The sequence below is a fragment of the Sycon ciliatum genome, chromosome 3 (assembly GCF_964019385.1).
Source record: "Sycon ciliatum chromosome 3, ocSycCili1.1, whole genome shotgun sequence".
In the NCBI taxonomy this organism is placed as follows: domain Eukaryota; kingdom Metazoa; phylum Porifera; class Calcarea; order Leucosolenida; family Sycettidae; genus Sycon; species Sycon ciliatum.
Window position 1 is genome coordinate 15302714 of NC_088645.1, and position 24053 is coordinate 15326766.

Sequence of the window (24053 nt, forward strand, 5' to 3'; positions counted from 1 at the left end):
TTGTGCAGCTGGACGTAGACAAGTGCACCAAGAAAAAGAGCCACATTTCTCTAAAGAACTTGCACAGGGCTGCTGAAAGCTGAAAAATAACCAATCTCACAGTTTGGGGCTTTTTACTCATGAATCTTCACTTTGCGACTAAACTATTCACAGCAGTGCCAAATTTTTTGGGTCACAGAATGTGGGTGCCAGCGCCCTACAAGCAAACCAAAAATCAAATCAATGCGACCACTGACGTTACAGCTGGGTCATGTTATAGAGAGGTACATTGAAATTCAAAGGTCAGCACAAATGGTCAAAATCCGACATTTTCTCACCTTCCTGCCCGTTCACAGCTCAGAAAATGACAATCACCAGCCTCATCTCGTTGTGCAGCTTGACATAGACAAGTGCACCAAGAAAAAGAGCCACATTTCTCTAAAGAACTTGCCCAGGGCTGCTGAAAGCTGAAAAATAACCAATCTCACAGTTTGGGGCTTTTTACCCGTGAATCTTCACTTTGCGACTTAACTATTCACAGCAGTGCCAAATATTTTGGGTCACTAAATGTGGGTGCCAGCGCCCTACAAGCAAACCAAAAATCAAATCAATGCTACCACTGACATTACAGCTGGGTCATGTTATAGAGAGGTACATTGAAATTCAAAGGTCAGCACAAATGGTCAAAATCCGACATTTTCTCACCTTCCTGCCCGTTAACAGCTCAGAAAATGACAATGACCAGCCTCATCTCGTTGTGCAGCTTGACATAGACAAGTGCACCAAGAAAAAGAGCCACATTTCTCTAAAGAACTTGCCCAGGGCTGCTGAAAGCTGAAAAATAACCAATCTCACAGTTTGGGGCTTTTTACCCGTGAATCTTCACTTTGCGACTAAACTATTCACAGCAGTGCCACATTTTCTGGGTCACTGAATGTGGATGCCAGCGCCCTACAAGCAAACCAAAATTCAAATCAATGCGACCACTGACATTACAGCTGGGTCATGTTATAGAGAGGTACATTGAAATTCAAAGGTCAGCACAAATGGTCAAAATCCGACATTTTCTCACCTTGCTGCCCGTTCACAGCTCAGAAAATGACAATGACCAGCCTCATCTCGTTGTGCAGCTGGACATAGACAAGTGCACCAAGAAAAAGAGCCACATTTCTCTAAAGAACTTGCCCAGGGCTGCTGAAAGCTGAAAAATAACCAATCTCACAGTTTGGGGCTTTTTACCCATGAATCTTCACTTTGCGACTAAACTATTCACAGCAGTGCCACATTTTCTGGGTCACTGAATGTGGATGCCAGCGCCCTACAAGCAAACCAAAAATCAAATCAATGCTACCACTGACATTACAGCTGGGTCATGTTATAGAGAGGTACATTGAAATTCAAAGGTCAGCACAAATGGTCAAAATCCGACATTTTTTCACCTTCCTGCCCGTTCACAGCTCAGAAAATGACAATGACCAGCCTCATCTCGTTGTGCAGCTGGACATAGACAAGTGCAGCAAGAAAAAGAGCCACATTTCTCGAAAGAACTTGCCCAGGGCTGCTGAAAGCTGAAAAATAACCAATCTCACAGTTTGGGGCTTTTTACCCGTGAATCTTCACTTTGCGACTTAACTATTCACAGCAGTGCCAAATATTTTGGGTCACTGAATGTGGGTGCCAGCGCCCTACAAGCAAACCAAAAATCAAATCAATTGGACCACTGACATTACAGCTCGGTCATGTTATAGAGAGGTACATTGAAATTCAAAGGTCAGCACAAATGGTCAAAATCCGACATTTTCTCACCTTCCTGCGCGTTCACAGCTCAGAAAATGACAATGACCAGCCTCATCTCGTTGTGCAGCTGGACATAGACAAGTGCAGCAACAAAAAGAGCCACATTTCTCTAAAGAACTTGCCCAGGGCTGCTGAAAGCTGAAAAATAACCAATCTCACAGTTTGGGGCTTTTTACCCGTGAATCTTCACTTTGCGACTAAACTATTCACACCAGTGCCGCATTTGGGTCACTGAATGTGGATGCCAGCGCCCTACAAGCAAACCAAAAATCAAATCAATGCGACCACTGACATTACAGCTGGGTCATGTTATAGAGAGGTACATTGAAATTCAAAGGTCAGAACAAATGGTCAAAATCCGACATTTTTTCACCTTCCTGCCCGTTCACAGCTCAGAAAATGACATTGACCAGCCTCATCTCGTTGTGCAGCTGGACATAGACAAGTGCAGCAAGAAAAAGAGCCACTTTCCTCGAAAGAACTTGCCCAGGGCTGCTGAAAGCTGAAAAATAACCAATCTCACAGTTTGGGGCTTTTTACCCGTGAATCTTCACTTTGCGACTAAACTATTCACGTCAGTGCCAAATTTTTGGAGTCACTGAATGTGGGTGCCAGCGCCCTATAAGCAAACCAAAAATCAAATCAATGCGACCACTGACATTACAGCTGGGTCATGTTATAGAGAGGTACATTGAAATTCAAAGGTCAGCACAAATGGTCAAAATCCGACATTTTTTCACCTTCCTGCCCGTTCACAGCTCAGAAAATGACAATGACCAGCCTCATCTCGTTGTGCAGCTGGACATAGACAAGTGCACCAAGAAAAAGAGCCACATTTCTCTCAAGAACTTGCCCAGGGCTGCTGAAAGCTGAAAATAACAAATCTCACAGTTTGGGGCTTTTTACCCGTGAATCTTCACTTTGCGACTAAACTATTCACAGCAGTGCCAAATTTTTGGGGTCACCGAATGTGGGTGCCAGCGCCCTACAAGCAAACCAAAAATCAAATAAATGCGACCACTGACATTACAGCTGGGTCATGTTATAGAGAGGTACATTGAAATTCAAAGGTCAGCACAAATGGTCAAAATCCGACATTTTCTCACCTTCCTGCCCGTTCACAGCTCAGAAAATGACAATGACCAGCCTCATCTTGTTGTGCAGCTGGACATAGACAAGTGCATCAAGAAAAAGAGCAACATTTCTCTAAACAACTTGCCCGGGGCTGCTGAAAGCTGAAAAATAACCAATCTCACAGTTTGGGGCTTTTTACCCGTGAATCTTCACTTTGCGACTAAACTATTCACAGCAGTGCCAAATTTTTTGGGTCACTGAATGTGGGTGCCAGCGCCCTACAAGCAAACCAAAAATCAAATCAATGCTACCACTGACATTACAGCTGGGTCATGTTATAGAGAGGTACATTGAAATTCAAAGGTCAGCACAAATGGTCAAAATCCGACATTTTTTCACCTTCCTGCCCGTTCACAGCTCAGAAAATGACAATGACCAGCCTCATCTTGTTGTGCGGCTGGACATAGACACGTGCACCAAGAAAAAGAGCCACATTTCTCTAAAGAACTTGCCCAGGGCTGCTGAAAGCTGAAAAATAACCAATCTCACAGTTTGGGGCTTTTTACCCGTGAATCTTCACTTTGCGACTAAACTATTCACAGCAGTGCCACATTTTCTGGATCACTGAATGTGGATGCCAGCGCCCTACAAGCAAACCAAAAATCAAATCAATGCGACCACTGACATTACAGCTGGGTCATGTTATAGAGAGGTACATTGAAATTCAAAGTTCAGCACAAATGGTCAAAATCCGACAATTTTTCACCTTCCTGCCCGTTCACAGCTCAGAAAATGACAATGACCAGCCTCATCTTGTTGTGCGGCTGGACATAGACACGTGCACCAAGAAAAAGAGCCACATTTCTCTAAAGAACTTGCCCAGGGCTGCTGAAAGCTGAAAAATAACCAATCTCACAGTTTGGGGCTTTTTACCCGTGAATCTTCACTTTGCGACTAAACTATTCACAGCAGTGCCACATTTTCTGGGTCACTGAATGTGGATGCCAGCGCCCTACAAGCAAACCAAAAATCAAATCAATGCGACCACTGACATTACAGCTGGGTCATGTTATAGAGAGGTACATTGAAATTCAAAGGTCAGCACAAATGGTCAAAATCCGACATTTTCTCACCTTCCTGCCCGTTAACAGCTCAGAAAATGACAATGACCAGCCTCATCTCGTTGTGCAGCTTGACATAGACAAGTGCACCAAGAAAAAGAGCCACATTTCTCTAAAGAACTTGCCCAGGGCTGCTGAAAGCTGAAAAATAACCAATCTCACAGTTTGGGGCTTTTTACCCGTGAATCTTCACTTTGCGACTAAACTATTCACAGCAGTGCGACATTTTCTGGGTCACTGAATGTGGATGCCAGCGCCCTACAAGCAAACCAAAATTCAAATCAATGCGACCACTGACATTACAGCTGGGTCATGTTATAGAGAGGTACATTGAAATTCAAAGGTCAGCACAAATGGTCAAAATCCGACATTTTCTCACCTTGCTGCCCGTTCACAGCTCAGAAAATGACAATGACCAGCCTCATCTTGTTAGCAGCTGGACATAGACAAGTGCACCAAGAAAAGAGCCACATTTCTCTAAAGAACTTGCCCAGGGCTGCTGAAAGCTGAAAAATAACCAATCTCACAGTTTGGGGCTTTTTACCCATGAATCTTCACTTTGCGACTAAACTATTCACAGCAGTGCCAAATTTTCTGGGTCACTGAATGTGGATGCCAGCGCCCTACAAGCAAACCAAAAATCAAATCAATGCTACCACTGACATTACAGCTGGGTCATGTTATAGAGAGGTACATTGAAATTCAAAGGTCAGCACAAATGGTCAAAATCCGACATTTTCTCACCTTCCTGCCCTTTCACAGCTCAGAAAATGACAATGACCAGCCTCATCTCGTTGTGCAGCTTGACATAGACAAGTGCACCAAGAAAAAGAGCCACATTTCTCTAAAGAACTTGCCCAGGGCTGCTGAAAGCTGAAAAATAACCAATCTCACAGTTTGGGGCTTTTTACCCGTGAATCTTCATTTTGCGAATAAAATATTCACAGTACTGCCACATTTTCTAAGTCACTGAATGTGGATGCCAGCGCCCTACAAGCAAACCAAAAATCAAATCAATGCTACCACTGACATTACAGCTGGGTCATGTTATAGAGAGGTACATTGAAATTCAAAGGTCAGCACAAATGGTCAAAATCCGACATTTTTTCACCTTCCTGCCCGTTCACAGCTCAGAAAATGACAATCACCAGCCTCATCTCGTTGTGCAGCTGGACATAGACAAGTGCAGCAAGAAAAAGAGCCACATTTCTCGAAAGAACTTGCCCAGGGCTGCTGAAAGCTGAAAAATAACCAATCTCACAGTTTGGGGCTTTTTACCCGTGAATCTTCACTTTGCGACTTAACTATTCACAGCAGTGCCAAATATTTTGGGTCACTGAATGTGGGTGCCAGCGCCCTACAAGCAAACCAAAAATCAAATCAATTGGACCACTGACATTACAGCTCGGTCATGTTATAGAGAGGTACATTGAAATTCAAAGGTCAGCACAAATGGTCAAAATCCGACATTTTCTCACCTTCCTGCGCGTTCACAGCTCAGAAAATGACAATGACCAGCCTCATCTCGTTGTGCAGCTGGACATAGACAAGTGCAGCAACAAAAAGAGCCACATTTCTCTAAAGAACTTGCCCAGGGCTGCTGAAAGCTGAAAAATAACCAATCTCACAGTTTGGGGCTTTTTACCCGTGAATCTTCACTTTGCGACTAAACTATTCACACCAGTGCCGCATTTGGGTCACTGAATGTGGATGCCAGCGCCCTACAAGCAAACCAAAAATCAAATCAATGCGACCACTGACATTACAGCTGGGTCATGTTATAGAGAGGTACATTGAAATTCAAAGTTCAGCACAAATGGTCAAAATCCGACAATTTTTCACCTTCCTGCCCGTTCACAGCTCAGAAAATGACAATGACCAGCCTCATCTTGTTGTGCGGCTGGACATAGACACGTGCACCAAGAAAAAGAGCCACATTTCTCTAAAGAACTTGCCCAGGGCTGCTGAAAGCTGAAAAATAACCAATCTCACAGTTTGGGGCTTTTTACCCGTGAATCTTCACTTTGCGACTAAACTATTCACAGCAGTGCCACATTTTCTGGGTCACTGAATGTGGATGCCAGCGCCCTACAAGCAAACCAAAAATCAAATCAATGCGACCACTGACATTACAGCTGGGTCATGTTATAGAGAGGTACATTGAAATTCAAAGGTCAGCACAAATGGTCAAAATCCGACATTTTCTCACATTCCTGCCCGTTCACAGCTCAGAAAATGACAATGACCAGCCTCATCTCGTTGTGCAGCTGGACATAGACAAGTGCAGCAAGAAAAAGAGCCACTTTCCTCGAAAGAACTTGCCCAGGGCTGCTGAAAGCTGAAAAATAACCAATCTCACAGTTTGGGGCTTTTTACCCGTGAATCTTCACTTTGCGACTAAACTATTCACGTCAGTGCCAAATTTTTGGGGTCACTGAATGTGGGTGCCAGCGCCCTATAAGCAAACCAAAAATCAAATCAATGCGACCACTGACATTACAGCTGGGTCATGTTATAGAGAGGTACATTGAAATTCAAAGGTCAGCACAAATGGTCAAAATCCGACATTTTTTCACCTTCCTGCCCGTTCACAGCTCAGAAAATGACAATGACCAGCCTCATCTCGTTGTGCAGCTGGACATAGACAAGTGCACCAAGAAAAAGAGCCACATTTCTCTCAAGAACTTGCCCAGGGCTGCTGAAAGCTGAAAATAACAAATCTCACAGTTTGGGGCTTTTTACCCGTGAATCTTCACTTTGCGACTAAACTATTCACAGCAGTGCCAAATTTTTTGGGTCACCGAATGTGGGTGCCAGCGCCCTACAAGCAAACCAAAAATCAAATCAATGCGACCACTGACATTACAGCTGGGTCATGTTATAGAGAGGTACATTGAAATTCAAAGGTCAGCACAAATGGTCAAAATCCGACATTTTCTCACCTTCCTGCCCGTTCACAGCTCAGAAAATGACAATGACCAGCCTCATCTTGTTGTGCAGCTGGACATAGACAAGTGCATCAAGAAAAAGAGCAACATTTCTCTAAACAACTTGCCCGGGGCTGCTGAAAGCTGAAAAATAACCAATCTCACAGTTTGGGGCTTTTTACCCGTGAATCTTCACTTTGCGACTAAACTATTCACAGCAGTGCCAAATTTTTTGGGTCACTGAATGTGGGTGCCAGCGCCCTACAAGCAAACCAAAAATCAAATCAATGCTACCACTGACATTACAGCTGGGTCATGTTATAGAGAGGTACATTGAAATTCAAAGTTCAGCACAAATGGTCAAAATCCGACATTTTTTCACCTTCCTGCCCGTTCACAGCTCAGAAAATGACAATGACCAGCCTCATCTTGTTGTGCGGCTGGACATAGACACGTGCACCAAGAAAAAGAGCCACATTTCTCTAAAGAACTTGCCCAGGGCTGCTGAAAGCTGAAAAATAACCAATCTCACAGTTTGGGGCTTTTTACCCGTGAATCTTCACTTTGCGACTAAACTATTCACAGCAGTGCCACATTTTCTGGGTCACTGAATGTGGATGCCAGCGCCCTACAAGCAAACCAAAAATCAAATCAATGCGACCACTGACATTACAGCTGGGTCATGTTATAGAGAGGTACATTGAAATTCAAAGTTCAGCACAAATGGTCAAAATCCGACATTTTTTCACCTTCCTGCCCGTTCACAGCTCAGAAAATGACAATGACCAGCCTCATCTTGTTGTGCGGCTGGACATAGACACGTGCACCAAGAAAAAGAGCCACATTTCTCTAAAGAACTTGCCCAGGGCTGCTGAAAGCTGAAAAATAACCAATCTCACAGTTTGGGGCTTTTTACCCGTGAATCTTCACTTTGCGACTAAACTATTCACAGCAGTGCCACATTTTCTGGGTCACTGAATGTGGATGCCAGCGCCCTACAAGCAAACCAAAAATCAAATCAATGCGACCACTGACATTACAGCTGGGCCATGCTATAGAGAGGTACATTGAAATTCAATGGTCAGCACAAATGGTCAAAATCCGACATTTTCTCACCTTCCTGCCCGTTCACAGCTCAGAAAATGACAATGACCAGCCTTATCTTGTTGTGCAGCTGGACATAGACAAGTGCACCAAGAAAAAGAGCCACATTTCTCTAAAGAACTTGCCCAGGGCTGCTGAAAGCTGAAAAATAACCAATCTCACAGTTTGGGGCTTTTTACCCGTGAATCTTCACTTTGCGACTAAACTATTCACAGCAGTGCCACATTTTCTGGGTAACTGAATGTGGATGCCAGCGCCCTACAAGCAAACCAAAAATCAAATCAATGCTACCACTGACATTACAGCTGGATCATATTATAGAGAGGTACATTGAAATTCAAAGGTCAGCACAAATGGTCAAAATCCGACATTTTCTCACCTTCCTGCCCGTTCACAGCTCAGAAAATGACAATGACCAGCCTCATCTTGTTGTGCAGCTGGACATAGACAAGTGAACCAAGAAAAAGAGCCACATTTCTTTAAAGAACTTGCCCATGGCTGCTGAAAGCTGAAAAATAACCAATCTCACAGTTTGGGGCTTTTTACCCGTGAATCTTCACTTTGCGACTAAACTATTCACAGCAGTGCCGCATTTGGGTCACTGAATGTGGATGCCAGCGCCCTACAAGCAAACCAAAAATCAAATCAATGCGACCACTGACATTACAGCTGGGTCATGTTATAGAGAGGTACATTGAAATTCAAAGGTCAGCACAAATGGTCAAAATCCGACATTTTTTCACCTTCCTGCCCGTTCACAGCTCAGAAAATGACAATGACCAGCCTCATCTCGTTGTGCAGCTGGACATAGACAAGTGCACCAAGAAAAAGAGCCACATTTCTCTAAAGAACTTGCCCAGGGCTGCTGAAAGCTGAAAATAACAAATCTCACAGTTTGGGGCTTTTTACCCGTGAATCTTCACTTTGCGACTAAACTATTCACAGCAGTGCCAAATTTTTGGGGTCACCGAATGTGGGTGCCAGCGCCCTACAAGCAAACCAAAAATCAAATCAATGCGACCACTGACATTACAGCTGGGTCATGTTATAGAGAGGTACATTGAAATTCAAAGGTCAGCACAAATGGTCAAAATCCGACATTTTCTCACCTTCCTGCCCGTTCACAGCTCAGAAAATGACAATGACCAGCCTCATCTTGTTGTGCAGCTGGACATAGACAAGTGCATCAAGAAAAAGAGCAACATTTCTCTAAACAACTTGCCCGGGGCTGCTGAAAGCTGAAAAATAACCAATCTCACAGTTTGGGGCTTTTTACCCGTGAATCTTCACTTTGCGACTAAACTATTCACAGCAGTGCCAAATTTTTTGGGTCACTGAATGTGGGTGCCAGCGCCCTACAAGCAAACCAAAAATCAAATCAATGCTACCACTGACATTACAGCTGGGTCATGTTATAGAGAGGTACATTGAAATTCAAAGGTCAGCACAAATGGTCAAAATCCGACATTTTCTCACATTCCTGCCCGTTCACAGCTCAGAAAATGACAATGACCAGCCTCATCTCGTTGTTCAGCTTGACATAGACAAGTGCACCAAGAAAAAGAGCCACATTTCTCTAAAGAACTTGCCCAGGGCTGCTGAAAGCTGAAAAATAACAAATCTCACAGTTTGGGGCTTTTTACCCGTGAATCTTCACTTTGCGACTAAACTATTCACAGCAGTGCCACATTTTTGGGGTCACCGAATGTGGGTGCCAGCGCCCTACAAGCAAACCAAAAATCAAATCAATGCGACCACTGACATTACAGCTGGGTCATGTTATAGAGAGGTACATTGAAATTCAATGGTCAGCACAAATGGTCAAAATCCGACATTTTCTCACCTTCCTGCCCGTTCACAGCTCAGAAAATGCCAATGACCAGCCTCATCTTGTTGTGCGGCTGGACATAGACACGTGCACCAAGAAAAAGAGCCACATTTCTCTAAAGAACTTGCCCAGGGCTGCTGAAAGCTGAAAAATAACCAATCTCACAGTTTGGGGCTTTTTACCCGTGAATCTTCACTTTGCGACTAAACTATTCACAGCAGTGCCACATTTTCTGGGTCACTGAATGTGGATGCCAGCGCCCTACAAGCAAACCAAAAATCAAATCAATGCGACCACTGACATTACAGCTGGGTCATGTTATAGAGAGGTACATTGAAATTCAAAGGTCAGCACAAATGGTCAAAATCCGACATTTTCTCACCTTCCTGCCCGTTCACAGCTCAGAAAATGACAATGACCAGCCTCATCTTGTTGTGCAGCTGGACATAGACAAGTGCACCAAGAAAAAGAGCCACATTTCTCTAAAGAACTTGCCCAGGGCTGCTGAAAGCTGAAAAATAACCAATCTCACAGTTTGGGGCTTTTTACCCGTGAATCTTCACTTTGCGACTAAACTATTCACAGCAGTGCCACATTTTCTGGGTAACTGAATGTCGATGCCAGCGCCCTACAAGCAAACCAAAAATCAAATCAATGCGACCACTGACATTACAGCTGGGTCATGTTATAGAGAGGTACATTGAAATTCAATGGTCAGCACAAATGGTCAAAATCCGACATTTTCTCACCTTCCTGCCCGTTCACAGCTCAGAAAATGACAATGACCAGCCTCATCTCGTTGTTCAGCTTGACATAGACAAGTGCACCAAGAAAAAGAGCCACATTTCTCTAAAGAACTTGCCCAGGGCTGCTGAAAGCTGAAAAATAACCAATCTCACAGTTTGGGGCTTTTTACCCGTGAATCTTCACTTTGCGACTAAACTATTCACAGCAGTGCCGCATTTGGGTCACTGAATGTGGATGCCAGCGCCCTACAAGCAAACCAAAAATCAAATCAATGCGACCACTGACATTACAGCTGGGTCATGTTATAGAGAGGTACATTGAAATTCAAAGGTCAGCACAAATGGTCAAAATCCGACATTTTCTCACCTTCCTGCCCGTTCACAGCTCAGAAAATGACAATGACCAGCCTCATCTCGTTGTGCAGCTGGACATAGACAAGTTCACCAAGAAAAAGAGCCACATTTCTCTAAAAAACTTGCCCAGGGCTGCTGAAAGCTGAAAATAACAAATCTCACAGTTTGGGGCTTTTTACCCGTGAATCTTCACTTTGCGACTAAACTATTCACAGCAGTGCCAAATTTTTGGGGTCACCGAATGTGGGTGCCAGCGCCCTACAAGCAAACCAAAAATCAAATCAATGCGACCACTGACATTACAGCTGGGTCATGTTATAGAGAGGTACATTGAAATTCAAAGGTCAGCACAAATGGTCAAAATCCGACATTTTCTCACCTTCCTGCCCGTTCACAGCTCAGAAAATGACAATGACCAGCCTCATCTTGTTGTGCAGCTGGACATAGACAAGTGCATCAAGAAAAAGAGCAACATTTCTCTAAACAACTTGCCCGGGGCTGCTGAAAGCTGAAAAATAACCAATCTCACAGTTTGGGGCTTTTTACCCGTGAATCTTCACTTTGCGACTAAACTATTCACAGCAGTGCCAAATTTTTTGGGTCACTGAATGTGGGTGCCAGCGCCCTACAAGCAAACCAAAAATCAAATCAATGCTACCACTGACATTACAGCTGGGTCATGTTATAGAGAGGTACATTGAAATTCAAAGGTCAGCACAAATGGTCAAAATCCGACATTTTCTCACATTCCTGCCCGTTCACAGCTCAGAAAATGACAATGACCAGCCTCATCTCGTTGTTCAGCTTGACATAGACAAGTGCACCAAGAAAAAGAGCCACATTTCTCTAAAGAACTTGCCCAGGGCTGCTGAAAGCTGAAAATAACAAATCTCACAGTTTGGGGCTTTTTACCCGTGAATCTTCACTTTGCGACTAAACTATTCACAGCAGTGCCAAATTTTTGGGGTCACCGAATGTGGGTGCCAGCGCCCTACAAGCAAACCAAAAATCAAATCAATGCGACCACTGACATTACAGCTGGGTCATGTTATAGAGAGGTACATTGAAATTCAATGGTCAGCACAAATGGTCAAAATCCGACATTTTCTCACCTTCCTGCCCGTTCACAGCTCAGAAAATGCCAATGACCAGCCTCATCTTGTTGTGCGGCTGGACATAGACACGTGCACCAAGAAAAAGAGCCACATTTCTCTAAAGAACTTGCCCAGGGCTGCTGAAAGCTGAAAAATAACCAATCTCACAGTTTGGGGCTTTTTACCCGTGAATCTTCACTTTGCGACTAAACTATTCACAGCAGTGCCACATTTTCTGGGTCACTGAATGTGGATGCCAGCGCCCTACAAGCAAACCAAAAATCAAATCAATGCGACCACTGACATTACAGCTGGGTCATGTTATAGAGAGGTACATTGAAATTCAAAGGTCAGCACAAATGGTCAAAATCCGACATTTTCTCACCTTCCTGCCCGTTCACAGCTCAGAAAATGACAATGACCAGCCTCATCTTGTTGTGCAGCTGGACATAGACAAGTGCACCAAGAAAAAGAGCCACATTTCTCTAAAGAACTTGCCCAGGGCTGCTGAAAGCTGAAAAATAACCAATCTCACAGTTTGGGGCTTTTTACCCGTGAATCTTCACTTTGCGACTAAACTATTCACAGCAGTGCCACATTTTCTGGGTAACTGAATGTCGATGCCAGCGCCCTACAAGCAAACCAAAAATCAAATCAATGCGACCACTGACATTACAGCTGGGTCATGTTATAGAGAGGTACATTGAAATTCAATGGTCAGCACAAATGGTCAAAATCCGACATTTTCTCACCTTCCTGCCCGTTCACAGCTCAGAAAATGACAATGACCAGCCTCATCTCGTTGTTCAGCTTGACATAGACAAGTGCACCAAGAAAAAGAGCCACATTTCTCTAAAGAACTTGCCCAGGGCTGCTGAAAGCTGAAAAATAACCAATCTCACAGTTTGGGGCTTTTTACCCGTGAATCTTCACTTTGCGACTAAACTATTCACAGCAGTGCCGCATTTGGGTCACTGAATGTGGATGCCAGCGCCCTACAAGCAAACCAAAAATCAAATCAATGCGACCACTGACATTACAGCTGGGTCATGTTATAGAGAGGTACATTGAAATTCAAAGGTCAGCACAAATGGTCAAAATCTGACATTTTCTCACCTTCCTGCCCGTTCACAGCTCAGAAAATGACAATGACCAGCCTCATCTCGTTGTGCAGCTGGACATAGACAAGTTCACCAAGAAAAAGAGCCACATTTCTCTAAAAAAACTTGCCCAGGGCTGCTGAAAGCTGAAAATAACAAATCTCACAGTTTGGGGCTTTTTACCCGTGAATCTTCACTTTGCGACTAAACTATTCACAGCAGTGCCAAATTTTTGGGGTCACCGAATGTGGGTGCCAGCGCCCTACCAGCAAACCAAAAATCAAATCAATGCGACCACTGACATTACAGCTGGGTCATGTTATAGAGAGGTACATTGAAATTCAAAGGTCAGCACAAATGGTCAAAATCCGACATTTTCTCACCTTCCTGCCCGTTCACAGCTCAGAAAATGACAATGACCAGCCTCATCTTGTTGTGCAGCTGGACATAGACAAGTGCATCAAGAAAAAGAGCAACATTTCTCTAAACAACTTGCCCGGGGCTGCTGAAAGCTGAAAAATAACGAATCTCACAGTTTGGGGCTTTTTACCCGTGAATCTTCACTTTGTGACTAAACTATTCACAGCAGTGCCAAATTTTTTGGGTCACTGAATGTGGGTGCCAGCGCCCTACAAGCAAACCAAAAATCAAATCAATGCGACCACTGACATTACAGCTGGGTCATGTTATAGAGAGGTACATTGAAATTCAAAGGTCAGCACAAATGGTCAAAATCTGACATTTTCTCACATTCCTGCCCGTTCACAGCTCAGAAAATGACAATGACCAGCCTCATCTCGTTGTTCAGCTTGACATAGACAAGTGCACCAAGAAAAAGAGCCACATTTCTCTAAAGAACTTGCCCAGGGCTGCTGAAAGCTGAAAAATAACCAATCTCACAGTTTGGGGCTTTTTACCCGTGAATCTTCACTTTGCGACTAAACTATTCACAGCAGTGCCACATTTTCTGGGTAACTGAATGTGGATGCCAGCGCCCTACAAGCAAACCAAAAATCAAATCAATGCGCCCACTGACATTACAGCTGGGTCATGTTATAGAGAGGTACATTGAAATTCAAAGGTCAGCACAAATGGTCAAAATCCGACATTTTCTCACCTTCCTGCCCGTTCACAGCTCAGAAAATGACAATGACCAACCTCAACATGTTGTGCAGCTGGACATAGACAAGTGAACCAAGAAAAAGAGCCACATTTCTCTAAAGAACTTGCCCATGGCTGCTGAAAGCTGAAAAATAACCAATCTCACAGTTTGGGGCTTTTTACCCGTGAATCTTCACTTTGCGACTAAACTATTCACAGCAGTGCCACATTTTCTGGGTAACTGAATGTGGATGCCAGCGCCCTACAAGCAAACTAAAAATGAAATCAATGCGACCACTGACATTACAGCTGGGTCATGTTATAGAGAGGTACATTGAAATTCAAAGGTCAGCACAAATGGTCAAAATCTGACATTTTCTCACCTTCCTGCCCGTTCACAGCTCAGAAAATGACAATGACCAGCCTCATCTCGTTGTGCAGCTGGACATAGACAAGTTCACCAAGAAAAAGAGCCACATTTCTCTAAAAAACTTGCCCAGGGCTGCTGAAAGCTGAAAATAACAAATCTCACAGTTTGGGGCTTTTTACCCGTGAATCTTCACTTTGCGACTAAACTATTCACAGCAGTGCCAAATTTTTGGGGTCACCGAATGTGGGTGCCAGCGCCCTACCAGCAAACCAAAAATCAAATCAATGCGACCACTGACATTACAGCTGGGTCATGTTATAGAGAGGTACATTGAAATTCAAAGGTCAGCACAAATGGTCAAAATCCGACATTTTCTCACCTTCCTGCCCGTTCACAGCTCAGAAAATGACAATGACCAGCCTCATCTTGTTGTGCAGCTGGACATAGACAAGTGCATCAAGAAAAAGAGCAACATTTCTCTAAACAACTTGCCCGGGGCTGCTGAAAGCTGAAAAATAACGAATCTCACAGTTTGGGGCTTTTTACCCGTGAATCTTCACTTTGTGACTAAACTATTCACAGCAGTGCCAAATTTTTTGGGTCACTGAATGTGGGTGCCAGCGCCCTACAAGCAAACCAAAAATCAAATCAATGCGACCACTGACATTACAGCTGGGTCATGTTATAGAGAGGTACATTGAAATTCAAAGGTCAGCACAAATGGTCAAAATCTGACATTTTCTCACATTCCTGCCCGTTCACAGCTCAGAAAATGACAATGACCAGCCTCATCTCGTTGTTCAGCTTGACATAGACAAGTGCACCAAGAAAAAGAGCCACATTTCTCTAAAGAACTTGCCCAGGGCTGCTGAAAGCTGAAAAATAACCAATCTCACAGTTTGGGGCTTTTTACCCGTGAATCTTCACTTTGCGACTAAACTATTCACAGCAGTGCCACATTTTCTGGGTAACTGAATGTGGATGCCAGCGCCCTACAAGCAAACCAAAAATCAAATCAATGCGCCCACTGACATTACAGCTGGGTCATGTTATAGAGAGGTACATTGAAATTCAAAGGTCAGCACAAATGGTCAAAATCCGACATTTTCTCACCTTCCTGCCCGTTCACAGCTCAGAAAATGACAATGACCAACCTCAACATGTTGTGCAGCTGGACATAGACAAGTGAACCAAGAAAAAGAGCCACATTTCTCTAAAGAACTTGCCCATGGCTGCTGAAAGCTGAAAAATAACCAATCTCACAGTTTGGGGCTTTTTACCCGTGAATCTTCACTTTGCGACTAAACTATTCACAGCAGTGCCACATTTTCTGGGTAACTGAATGTGGATGCCAGCGCCCTACAAGCAAACTAAAAATGAAATCAATGCGACCACTGACATTACAGCTGGGTCATGTTATAGAGAGGTACATTGAAATTCAATGGTCAGCACAAATGGTCAAAATCCGACATTTTCTCACCTTCCTGCCCGTTCACAGCCCAGAAAATGACAATGACCAGCCTCATCTCCTTGTTCAGCTTGACCAGGAGCGTGCTCGGCCCCCCAACTAGGGGGGTGCACGGGAGCCGAGGGGAGCCTCCCCCGGCAATGTGAGCCGTGTTTGTCCAGCAAAGTGGTGGCCTTTTTGAAGTTGGACATAGGTCTTGCTGTGAGCTGTCCCTGATCCGCACCACTGGGAAATAGGAGGCACGGAAGACAGAAACCCCCGTCGCATTTGGGTGAATAGACCAGCCACGTGTTGTCCTCTAGCCAGTGGTGACGAAAACGACGGTTTCTGCCATCATTTCCTAGATGGACAGGAAAGTCGTGTTTCGGCCCTGGCACAAATTGATGGTCGACGAAGCGACGCTTCTCATCAGAGTGTAAGGATGACGGCAAACAGGTCCACTTTTGTGATGCAAGGTTGTAGCCTTCTCCAATGTCGTTTGGAGTGCCGCCTGAAGCGACTACATCAACCTCGTCGGGTATATCCACCGCGGTAGACCCGGCAGCCTGGGCTACTTCTCCTGCGACCTCTTCAACTACTACCACTTCGTCTGACTCTTCACCTCTTGAAGAACCCTCATCGCCACTCGAGGAAATATTATCAGATTTTTACGCTGCAGCAACAGCTCCCGCAGCAACAGTTGCAGAACGACCGAACGCTTCACTTAGAGTTAGTTGCGGCAGCGTGGAAGCTTTGCGCTTCGATGACGGTGGTCGATTTGACATTATGAAAAGAGCAGCTCAGTCATAGTCAGATACCCATACTTCAGGAAAGAAATCAAAGAATCCAGACCTGAAAGCAAGAAATCGAAACCGGGAAAGAATCCGACTGTCGCAAGGTAATGTTTATGCTGTGCACAGTGCAGATCTACGTGCAAAATTCTTGTTAGCGCTGCACGTGTACGTGTAGAAGGCCGTTTGCATGTGTACGTTTCACATCCGAGGTGCAGTATTATTTTTTCAAAACCCAGATTGAAAATTTTTGGGGGGTGCACGTGCCCCCCCGTGCCCCTCGCCGAGCACGCGCCTGTTGACATAGACAAGTGCACCAAGAAAAAGAGCCACATTTCTCTAAAGAACTTGCCCAGGGCTGCTGAAAGCTGAAAAATAACCAATCTCACAGTTTGGGGCTTTTTACCCGTGAATCTTCACTTTGCGACTAAACTATTCACAGCAGTGCCACATTTTCTGAGTAACTGAATGTGGATGCCAGCGCCCTACAAGCAAACCAAAAATCAAATCAATGCTACCACTGACATTACAGCTGGATCATGTTATAGAGAGGTACATTGAAATTCAAAGGTCAGCACAAATGGTCAAAATCCGACATTTTCTCACCTTCCTGCCCGTTCACAGCTCAGAAAATGACAATGACCAGCCTCATCTTGTTGTGCAGCCGGACATAGACAAGTGCACCAAGAAAAAGAGCCACATTTCTCTAAAGAACTTGCCCAGGGCTGCTGAATGCTGAAAAATAACCAATCTCACAGTTTGGGGCTTTTTACCCGTGAATCTTCACTTTGCGACTAAACTATTCACAGCAGTGCCACATTTTCTGGGTCACTGAATGTGGGTGCCAGCGCCCTACAAGCAAACCAAAAATCAAATCAATGCGACCACTGACATTACAGCTGGGTCATGTTATAGAGAGGTACATTGAAATTCAAAGGTCAGCACAAATGGTCAAAATCCGACATTTTCTCACCTTCCTGCCCGTTCACAGCCCAGAAAATGACAATGACCATCCTCATCTCGTTGTGCAGCTGGACATAGACAAGTGCACCAAGAAAAAAAGCCACATTTCTCTAAAGAACTTGCCCAGGGCTGCTGAAAGCTGAAAATAACCAATCTCACAGTTTGGGGCTTTTTACCCGTGAATCTTCACTTTGCGACTAAACTATTCACAGCAGTGCCAAATTTTCTGGGTCACTGAATGTGGGTGCCAGCGCCCTACAAGCAAACCAAAAATCAAATCAATGCGACCACTGACATTACAGCTGGGTCATGTTATAGAGAGGTACATTGAAATTCAAAGGTCAGCACAAATGGTCAAAATCCGACATTTTCTCACCTTCCTGCCCGTTCACAGCTCAGAAAATGACAATGACCAGCCTCATCTCGTTGTGCAGCTGGACATAGACAAGTGCACCAAGAAAAAGAGCCACATTTCTCTAAAGAACTTGCCCAGGGCTGCTGAAAGCTGAAAAATAACCAATCTCACAGTTTGGGGCTTTTTACCCGTGAATCTTCACTTTGCGACTAAACTATTCACAGCAGTGCCAAATTTTTGGGGTCACTGAATGTGGGTGCCAGCGCCCTACAAGCAAACCAAAAATCAAATCAATGCGACCACTGACATTACAGCTGGGTCATGTTATAGAGAGGTACATTGAAATTCAAAGGTCAGCACAAATGGTCAAAATCCGACATTTTCTCACCTTCCTGCCCGTTCACAGCTCAGAAAATGACAATGACCAGCCTCATCTTGTTGTGCAGCTGGACATAGACAAGTGAACCAAGAAAAAGAGCCACATTTCTCTAAAGAACTTGCCCAGGGCTGCTGAAAGCTGAAAAATAACCAATCTCACAGTTTGGGGCTTTTTACCCGTGAATCTTCACTTTGCGACTAAACTATTCACAGCAGTGCCACATTTTCTGGGTCACTGAATGTGGGTGCCAGCGCCCTACAAGCAAACCAAAAATCAAATCAATGCGACCACTGACATTACGGCTGGGTCATGTTATAGAGAGGTACATTGAAATTCAAAGGTCAGCACAAATGGTCAAAATCCGACATTTTCTCACCTTCCTGCCCGTTCACAGCTCAGAAAATGACAATGACCAGCCTCATCTCGTTGTGCAGCTGGACATAGACAAGTGCACAAAGAAAAAGAGCCACATTTCTCTAAAGAACTTGCCCGGGGCTGCTGAAAGCTGAAAAATTACCAATCTCACAGTTTGGGGCTTTATACCCGTGAATCTTCACTTTGCGACTAAACTATTCACAGCAGTGCCACATTTTCTGGGTCACTGAATGTGGATGCCAGCGCCCTACAAGCAAACCAAAAATCAAATCAATGCGACCACTGACATTACAGCTGGGTCATGTTATAGAGAGGTACATTGAAATTCAAAGGTCAGCACAAATGGTCAAAATCCGACATTTTCTCACCTTCCTGCCCGTTCACAGCTCAGAAAATGACAATGACCAGCCTCATCTTGTTGTGCAGCTGGTCATAGACACGTGCACCAAGAAAAAGAGCCACATTTCTCTAAAGAACTTGCCCAGGGCTGCTGAAAGCTGAAAAATAACCAATCTTGTCGCGAACCATGGACATACCCTTTACATAAACCACTCGAAGCAGACCATATTTTCCTTAGTGCCCAATTTTCTTGTGAATCAAGACTGAAGAATATTTACAAGGGGAGAGCGATAATATAGGTGAGTCGGAGTGTATGCCTGTAGCAGTAGTGTGCCGTGAAAGTGTCTTGCGTACAGCGTCAGCAGAAATATACAAGCGATAAATATACAAACGCATCGAAATAAGCTCCCAAGGAGTAGCGAAGAATCAAAGAGAAGCAAGAAGAGCACCAAGTTGTGGAACTAAAACAGCTCCACGTGCATGTAGCTGAAAAGGTGACACATAAAGATACGCACAGTGCAACGAGTCCAACTGTGAGCATGAAAATGGATAGTGAAGGCCATCAAAGATGCCGATAGTCGTACACACAGTCCGTGTTGGATGTCGGTGCGTGTGCAAGCCAAGGTGCATGGGTTCAAACTGAATCAAAGGGTGCCCGGAACGGAAACATTAGAAATGCAACGAATTGCAAGGTGAGAAAAGGGTGCCCAGAATTGAACCTTAGAAATGCAACGAAGTGTTACGAAGTGCAAAGTGAAGAAGAGGTGTCGACAAGGGATGCGAGTGATTGAACGTACAAATCATGCACTGAACAAGGATACATGTATACGTAGCTGTGAATTCTTGGTTATATACATGCATTGTGCTCGTGACTACGAATAAATCCGATCGCATTCGCGACACTCCCGCCCGCTGAAAGTGACTACCATAGTTATGAAATAGCATACGCGTGAGTGAACAAATACAAACCGTGAATGAAGTGTCGACAGGGAAATTTGAGTGTAAGCAGTTATTTGTAATCAGACTGAATTCGTAATTATCATGGTTTGCATTTCATCGAGCCTTCGTTTGATTTAAAACTCAATAGGTCCAACGTAATCTATGCCTGTGAACTCATACAGTAGCAACTCCATTATTCTTTCCTTGGGCAAAAGCCGGAGGGGGTTTCGGAAGTTGAAACGGGCCACCATCGTGCTGTTTACATGACAAACAGTGTTGTGGTTGTGTAAATTGCATCCATTTCGATTCCGCTCGTTGGTATTCGTCACGTGAGATGGTATTACCAACCGATTTTTTTTTGATTTTATCAATAAATTTCTGTACGTACGCTGTGACTCTGACTAGTTTCCCGAAAGACGTGAATTGTTCCGGGTCCATGCCTGCTGGTGATCCGTCAGGACCCTCCCCCTGCACGAGAATAGCAGTGACAGGAGTATCCTCCATTGGATCGTGGCTTGTCGTTGGCAACGTAGTGAGTACATGTACTGCATCATCCGTAATTCCATGATACTCCGTACTTCCTGATGGTAAATACCCGAACGTTGATTTTACCATGTACATGCCATTCTGCAGTGCAATACTGCCGTCCATTATGAATCTGTGATAGTAATCTACACCAATCAGTATGTCCACGTCATACTTCTCTGGTTCCTGTACAGGTGGTTCCGCAAGAGGCATGCCATGCAACTTCATATCATTTGGAAGTGGGAATCGTTGAATTGGGTGACACAGGATTGATGTGACATTTGCGCAGACCTCCGTGCAAGATTTGTCTGGTTGTTCAATTCGTAGATTGACTCTTGGCATGGTTTCGATTTTCCGTTTTTCGTTACCAAAGCTTGACACTGAGATTGTGTCCTCGCCAATCTTGTTACATTGCAGTTTGTGGCATAGGGATTCAGTGATAAAGGATCTAGTTGCTCCGGTGTCGAATAAAATCCGAGCATGGCATTCCTTGGTCCCACTTTCATTTGATACTTCTGTAGCTGCAGTTTGTAAAACCGTTTTCTTGTGATCTGAGATTGCCACTCCCATTGTTGTTTGAATTGGGGATGACACATTCCCTGTGCCAAATTTCTCTGGACAGATACTGCAATGGTGTGTTGTGCGTTTGCAGTAGTAGCATGGTTTAGTGCGCTCACATGCCCTTGCACTGTGTCCAGATTTCAGGCAAATGAAGCACCGTCCATTCAATTGATCTTTTCTGGTTTCTGCATCTGTGTACCTGGTACACTCATCAGCGAAATGCGATTGTCCGCAGTAGATGCATTTACGTTCCATTTTTATCGTGTTTGCTGCCATTGAGTGAGCTACGTGTGTCGTTGGGTTGTATGTTCGATCCCTTTGTCGTTCGTTTCCGCCGGTAGTTGCAGCTTCCGCTGCTTCCATTGCATCTACGTAGTGGTTCATTGCCTCACGTAGACTTCGCACTGTCCATTTCGTGGTAGTGCCTTTCTTTAACTCTAATTGGGACATAACCGATTTCGGTAATTTGGAGGTAATCAGTGGAATGAATAGTGCCTGTGACATGTCCTCATGTAGCGCACCTAGACTTCTGATGTTTGCCTCGACGTCATTCAAGAATTTCCGCAATGATTCAGGTCGGCTAGACGGTTTCTCCAAATCGACTAATGCCAAGTACCGAGCATTGATTACAACATGGTCTTTCCCAAACCGATCCATTAGCAAATCCCATGCAACCTTGTAATTTGAATTTGACAGGGCCAAACCAGAGATACATTCCAGCGCTTTTCCTTTCACGTGTGTTTTCAGGTAAGATAGCTTCTCCACATCAGACAAAGATTTATTTGTGTGAACAGTGGCAGTAAACATATCTTGAAATTCCTTAAATTTCATTACATCACCATCAAAAGTGAACAATTCCAGTTTAGGCAATTTGACCGTGTTACCAGTTTTATTGCTAGCATTACTCTGAGAATTCGTCAAATTTGTCATGATGCTCTGATTGCTTTGATTCATTGATACCATTTCCGACAGCAGTCTGTCGAGTTTGTCGTCATCCATTATAGTTGCTGTAGTTCCTGCCGCCATTGCCGTGGCTGCAGGTTGCGGATCCTTTTTTTGACATTCCATTTGTAAGAATTTTAGTGACACCAAATTAATGTTAGTTACACGTATAAATTCATCCATTAGTTCGATCCATTCCGTTTGATTTTCCTTGAATTCCTGGTCGTCAGACCCTTTTATTTCGTACCTGTTAATTAAATCAGTATACTTTTCCAGCGATATTTCGAGTGCCTCGAGATGCGAGTCCAATTGGAAATTGTGTTGACATAGCTCTCTGACTGCTGCTGGATCCGATTCAATGTCCGTTGAGATTGCCGAGAGGAAACTACCCGTTGTCGTTTCCATATCTTTGATTGTCTTGTGGTGACGAGCAGCCTTTTGGCGCTTGCCCCTCACCGCCGCTTGGTTTTCCATGGTTCATCGGTCGTTCAAATTCCTGTACTAGGAGAGTCGCCGCTCGACTCTCCCGGGTTTCGGCACCAAAATGTCGCGAACCATGGACATACCCTTTACATAAACCACTCGAAGCAGACCATATTTTCCTTAGTGCCCAATTTTCTTGTGAATCAAGACTGAAGAATATTTACAAGGGGAGAGCGATAATATAGGTGAGTCGGAGTGTATGCCTGTAGCAGTAGTGTGCCGTGAAAGTGTCTTGCGTACAGCGTCAGCAGAAATATACAAGCGATAAATATACAAACGCATCGAAATAAGCTCCCAAGGAGTAGCGAAGAATCAAAGAGAAGCAAGAAGAGCACCAAGTTGTGGAACTAAAACAGCTCCACGTGCATGTAGCTGAAAAGGTGACACATAAAGATACGCACAGTGCAACGAGTCCAACTGTGAGCATGAAAATGGATAGTGAAGGCCATCAAAGATGCCGATAGTCGTACACACAGTCCGTGTTGGATGTCGGTGCGTGTGCAAGCCAAGGTGCATGGGTTCAAACTGAATCAAAGGGTGCCCGGAACGGAAACATTAGAAATGCAACGAATTGCAAGGTGAGAAAAGGGTGCCCAGAATTGAACCTTAGAAATGCAACGAAGTGTTACGAAGTGCAAAGTGAAGAAGAGGTGTCGACAAGGGATGCGAGTGATTGAACGTACAAATCATGCACTGAACAAGGATACATGTATACGTAGCTGTGAATTCTTGGTTATATACATGCATTGTGCTCGTGACTACGAATAAATCCGATCGCATTCGCGACAAATCTCACAGTTTGGGGCTTTTTACCCGTGAATCTTCACTTTGCGACTAAACTATTCACAGCAGTGCCACATTTTCTGGGTCACTGAATGTGGATGCCAGCGCCCTACAAGCAAACCAAAAATCAAATCAATGCGACCACTGACATTACAGCTGGGTCATGTTATAGAGAGGTACATTGAAATTCAAAGGTCAGCACAAATGGTCAAAATCCGACATTTTCTCACCTTCCTGCCCGTTCACAGCCCAGAAAATGACAATGACCATCCTCATCTCGTTGTGCAGCTGGACATAGACAAGTGCACCAAGAAAAACAGCCACATTTCTCTAAAGAACTTGCCCAGGGCTGCTGAAAGCTGAAAAATAACCAATCTCACAGTTTGGGGCTTTTTACCCGTGAATCTTCACTTTGCGACTAAACTATTCACAGCAGTGCCAAATTTTTGGGGTCACTGAATGTGGGTGCCAGCGCCCTACAAGCAAACCAAAAATCAAATCAATGCGACAACTGACATTACAGCTGGGTCATGTTATAGAGAGGTACATTGAAATTCAAAGGTCAGCACAAATGGT

The 24053-nt window shown here is 44.2% G+C and overlaps 1 long non-coding RNA gene across 20 annotated transcripts in view; it reads right to left on the minus strand.

Annotated features, from left to right (window-relative positions):
* Nucleotides 1-24053, minus strand: part of LOC135811543 (uncharacterized) — a 357214-nt gene that overhangs the window by 239849 nt on the left and 93312 nt on the right. For 9 of the 20 annotated variants that reach the window (XR_010552637.1, XR_010552646.1, XR_010552639.1 and 6 more), the window contains one exon: nucleotides 4716-4773. The exons of 2 other annotated variants lie outside the window; for them this stretch is intronic. This is a non-coding gene — a long non-coding RNA (uncharacterized LOC135811543). Of the gene's footprint in view, nucleotides 1-317; nucleotides 376-684; nucleotides 743-1051; nucleotides 1124-3972; nucleotides 4042-4715; nucleotides 4774-24053 lie in introns of those variants that run through there. 9 more of the 20 variants (XR_010552636.1, XR_010552635.1, XR_010552634.1 and 6 more) reach the window with 2 other exon arrangements.